This window comes from Pinus tabuliformis, chromosome 4_2 (assembly GCF_031772625.1).
Source record: "Pinus tabuliformis cultivar Carrire ecotype Pingquan chromosome 4_2, CPIR1, whole genome shotgun sequence".
Lineage (NCBI taxonomy): Eukaryota > Viridiplantae > Streptophyta > Pinopsida > Pinales > Pinaceae > Pinus > Pinus tabuliformis.
Genome location: NC_142304.1, coordinates 464,103,569 through 464,109,181, shown reverse-complemented (window position 1 = coordinate 464,109,181; position 5,613 = coordinate 464,103,569). Strand labels below are relative to the sequence as shown.

Here is a 5,613-nt window from a genome sequence, read left to right as displayed (position 1 = left end):
GATTGTAGCAAATATGACAGCCCCATAAGAAAGAAAAGCCTAAAAGGCAAGTTACTAGGAATTGGATTCAGATGTACATACAGATCTGCCAGATTTAATCCTCAACATGAGATATGCCATATTAATCAGTTGACTCCATATTCCAGAGCCAATGTTTGGAGCCTGATGAAATTCCATTGGCTCAACCCTTGTTTGCCATGGGATACAAGAAGACTTTAGAGGTTGATGATGTACTGCCCTGGACCAAAACTATTGGTGTGAACAACAACAGAGTTTGGAATAAATGACCGCATTGCACCAGTTATCTTCCAACGAAAAGAGGGCATAAAATTTGCTTACTGTCATTGCATCATCCCCTATGCCAGCCATCATCAGGAGAAGACCTGCAAAGCACGATCATGGTGTAATTCCATTTGTGATTGCTTGAGAAAATCATAATCTAGGTATAGACACCAATTCAAAAGAAAAAAGATCACTCTGTTGCCTGCATATCAACCCTAGTTCTGCGTACAATAGATAAAAACTGACCAAATATTCCGACAACTAACCTGGAATGCCACCCGCAGTTTCTGAGCAAACTAGGGTAAGAAATATGTGATCTAACTGAGAGCCAACCCTTATAGGTTATCAGTCCATGTGCATAATAATCTTATCAAATCTAAGAGCGTGATATTTTGCTATTGGGTGTCTAACGGCTCAAGTAAACTTGAATATTTTATCTTATAGAGAAGGCAGACACATTAAGAAAACAATGATTTATAAAGCTGTATATAAGTGATCCAAATAACACTAATTCAAAGCACAGCTTACTCTTGATAGCTTGAATTTGTGTTCAGCAGAGAAGCGTTGCAGCTATAAGAAAATGAATTTCTGAATTTACTTACCTTGGTTTGGAAATTAACCTCCGGGGGCTTGAAGGGGTAATCTGGAGGAAAGTGGATCATAACAAAGAAAACCCCTCCGGCGTAAGGGCTCTCAGTTGGGCCCATTATGGTTGCCTGCCAATGAAATAAATCTTCGCCAACAGGCCCTGCACTGCAGGAAGTGGGGGATCCCTCTGCAAGTCCTGGAGTTCTTTTTGAATGCGCTTGCTGGCCATGTCTTACTGGAGTTCCTTCAGCAAATACAACCAAAAAAGAATCAGTTCCGCTCAGATCCAGTTAAAAAGCCATAAAGCAAACCACCCCTTTCCCCAACCCGCAACAAAGTCCCCCGCCATTTTCCAAAAACCCAATAACCTGCGGGGCTGTGAAAATGGAGATGCTATTACTAACATCGATATAGAAAAATAAGTGTTTGCCGGTTAGACTGTTGAGCAAAGGTGATTTGTGGAGGCAAATAATGAGTGATGGATTGGCAAAGATGGAAAACCGTTTTGCAGTTGTAAAGAGAAATTGATCAATTTCATGAAGACATAAGGGCACGTAGCACAAATATTGCCCAACAAATTGGCAGAGATCCTGAGCAGTCTGACTAAACAGATTCATAGTAGCAGATAAGATAAAGATCGGCTGCTGCACAAGGCTAACTAGAGCTAAGATGAATCGATGATCAGCTCATCCGGAGATGGTTAGAAACTGAAAAACAAGTTCAGCATAACACTGAGGCAAAGGAAGATAATGAAAGCAGAAGCCAAAGAGATTCACTGGTAGATAGAACGAGTGAATCAAATAAGGGGCGGCCCTTGCTAATTCAAAATAGAACACAATACCCACATAGCAGAGCATGTACATTAGTAACCTATTGGGCATCTAAATAAGGAGATCTTGGTCATAAATGAAAAAATATATATATCCATAAAATAAAGCATACATTATAGCTTGAAGTGATCTGAACAGGACTGTCAAAACATAAAATCGCATCTTAATCATACATACATTATAGGTTAAAGGGATACTGGAGAGGAGAATCTAAGACCAAATACCAATACCCACATACTTCAATATTATACATATTAGCCATCAAAACAGCAAGAGTATGAAACTGCTAAAATATGAGAGAAACCCACCTGGTGAATCGGCTGAACCAGAGCACCAACCACAGCACAAGGTCACCAAAGGCTCAAAATCTGCAGAAAACAATACCCACCCAACGCCTCAATAATGACAAACTGCAGGATATAAAGGACAGTCCACCGGTTAAAGAAATGCGGGCAACCCAGTATTCAATTAGGAAAGATACACAACGAAGGAGAGGAAAGAATCACACCGCCTGCTCTTCAAATGCTTCGCACAAAACCAAGGTCCTCCAGGTGAATGGCCCATTCTCACTCGTGGGCTTGATGAATCTGTCATCAATTCTCTCCCAGCTTTCAAATACAGTAGAGGTGATGGCCTGGTACACGATAATGAATGCGCAGTTCGCCTGAGTGAATTTCAAGATGACGAGAATCTCAGGCTTCTTCCCAAATGCACACATGCTTTTCATCTGCCCTGCATTGATATGTGGCTCAGTACCCATTCAAACTGCCCTCTCTGCCGTGCCAATATCGTAGCCTTGGTTCCTACCCCTGTGGAAGGAGTAGAGATTCCGTCTGAGGAAGTTTCTGAATCCACTGTCGATTCTCCATTGCAAAACCCATATGAAAACGGGCAAGGGATGGCCATTGAAGCTCCGACTGAAATGGCCACATCGCATATCCGAGCACAGAGTGACTTGGTCAGGAAGCATGGGAGAAACAACAACACATCTCAATGCAAAGAGCTTTCAAATGCTTCGCACAAAACCGTCGAGCCGCTAGGCGGACACGTCCCGCCATGCAAACCTTGACCATACGGCCGACACCTGCCAAAGAACAAGCAAACGTTAGCATATGTACCGAGCTTTACTAAACCGCATACCGGGCAGAAGTAATGCTAGCATTAAAACCAGACACCGTGACGGTTAGCGCGAAAATGCACCGGGTTTATTCGTTTAAGCTATGGTCCGGCCTCTCCCGCCTCGGGAAGAGGCCAAATAAGATGGCGCACGATGGCCAAAGAATGACTGCAAACGAAACTTAGCATATCTCCTCTGTAACCGCCGTATAACAGAGAAACGCAGGGGTCAAGTAATGCTAAGTGGGGGTCCTATCGATCACTATAGTCCCTGCGGATGCCAGATGGCAGGGACTAATAAGACCAAAACGCAACAAAATAATAAGAATTGAGATATATATTTATATAGCAAGTTCTCCACTTTCTTGGATAGTTATATGTTCCCACGCCCTTTGAAGATTTCATCGACTCCCAATTTTCATGATTTCCATAATATGTCATGCCATTATGAGAGCATGATAATTTTTTGGAGTTGTCTATAATGTGACTTTTTGGAGATTCCGGTGACGGAATGAGCCGGAAGAAATTGAGGTTAAATCTTGATTTGTTGCAGTTAAAATGGTTTTTTAACTGCATATTTGGATTCAGCACCCTCGAAAACCACTGGGACGCTTTCATTGTGTAGAAACTAGCTATCAAACTTGTGATTCCAATAAATTCCTGCGAGATTTCGACCGGAAAAACCCGCCGGAAAAGCTTTCAAAAAGTCGCGTTATAGACAACTACTAATTTTTTATTTGAATATAACAAATTTCAGCATCGTGGTTGTGTTCTACACGCGCCCATACATACCGGAGTGTAGTACATTGCTTTTATCAGATAATATAACCGCCCATACATACCGGAATGTAGTACGTTGCTTTTGTCAGATAATATAACGGCCCATACATAACGGAGTACTGGAATATGCCGATTTCTTGTTAGAGTTTATAACAAACTACACGCGCCCACTACTCGGCATAAATTCGTTTGAAAGGTTCAATGAACACTGGGCATAAATTATAACAAACTTGACCTATAACGAACGCAAACGCACATATACGGGTTTTTTGTGAGAGTTTATAACAAACTACACACGCTCACTACTTGGCATAAATTCGTTTGAAAGTTCGATGAATAGTAATTGGCATAAATTCGTTTGAATGTTGGATGAACTCCAACCACCCACTACTAGCATTACGTGTCACACACACCAACTAATTACGCATCGGTATTTAATCCTTTGACTTGTTATAATATAGTTGAGAAAAAATGTGCTATAACAAATCTTTTGACTTGTTACAAGCATTGATGCGCACATTAAATTCTGGCATCTCATTCCTCTTTTTCAAATGGCAAGCTTCCCAATGAAACAATCGTCCGGTACGGTTGCTTAATATTTCAAATAATTTTTATTTTATTTTTTTTAAATTTTCTAATAGGGAGACGAGTCCCAAGGCTTTGTAACGAGGTTAAGCAATGAAGATTATGAGTCTGATGGGTGGAAAGATAGTGTTTCAAATGATTTTTAATTATTTATGAGTTTTCTCATATCATATTAACTTAATGCTTTTGTTGGGACTATTTTTGGAATTCTCTTATGAGGCACTCACTATACCAGCCTTTTAAGGCCAGCGATAGATATTCAAATTTGGAAATTATTTCCTTATGTTTATAATTGCATCACATTCTTGAAATTTCAGAAAAGCAAAAAGACACATCCAAATATTAATTACATTCTTCAAAGTTCAGAAAAACAAAAAGACAACAACTATATTTAGAAAGAAGAAAATAATTTACATTCTTGATTATATATATGAGCTCTAAACCCAATCCACTTCTTGAATTTAAGAAATATTAATTAAATTTTTGAAAACACAAAAACTTAACACCTAAATTTAGAAAGGATAATGCTAATTGCATTCTTGAATGCTTCAAAAATAAAAATAAAAAAGAGTTAAATTTTAAAAAAGCAAAAATGATTGTGGAAAAAAAACTTTAAAAAAGTGTTGGTAAAATTAAAAAACAAACTTGAATTGCTTTCATGAAAGTGCAAAAATGCACAAAGTTAACACATAAATTTAAAATGTGAATCTCTATATAAGTGGCCCAAACCATGGACGTTCTTTGAAACATTATCTACACAACATCTCAATAAAGTCTCCAATAATGAGAATGAATTCACAAAATTATGAATAAGCAAACAAAAATGAGTGTAATTATAATTAGTATTTTTTGCTATATAGTAAAATTGTTAAGATAAAATTTAAAGATAGCTTGTTTAATAGCAAAAAACCCTATTAAAATTCATATGCATTAATAATATTATTCTTTAATAAATAAATAAAGTCATATAGATTAATATTATTTTTAATTAATAATAAAAAATAATTAATTTATATTTTATTCTAAATAATTTTCGATTAGAAAAATTTGAATGCTACATTATCTAAATAAATTATTTATCTCAAATGTATGGATAATTTTTTTTTTAAATATTTTTAAGAGTTTCAAAGCCCTAGACCTTTGAAAAACCCTAGATACTAAATCTTGGAGTACGGTCCATTAGTTGTATGATTACAACAATGAGCGAAATCATATGGAAGTATCCACTCTGTTTGCCAATAATATTTTGATTTTAAAATTCATATATTAATATATTTATCTTTGAAATCACTAATTATAATAACTTTTTCATTAGATATTCCTATTAATTGCACTATATACTAACTCCAATAATTGTTTTTCTTCCCTTTCACCACTATGACCACTATAATATCTAATGCAATATGTGTCCCTTAAACAAAAGCCATTATGA

The 5,613-nt window shown here is 37.0% G+C and overlaps 1 long non-coding RNA gene across 1 annotated transcript; it reads right to left on the bottom strand.

Annotated features, from left to right (window-relative positions):
• Positions 1-1,072: 1,072 nt before the first annotated feature.
• Positions 1,073-2,496, bottom strand: LOC149169968 (uncharacterized). The gene is made up of 2 exons (XR_016259431.1): positions 2,009-2,496; positions 1,073-1,114 (listed from the first exon to the last, which is right to left on the bottom strand). It is a non-coding gene; the product is annotated as an uncharacterized LOC149169968 (long non-coding RNA).
• Positions 2,497-5,613: the final 3,117 nt, after the last annotated feature.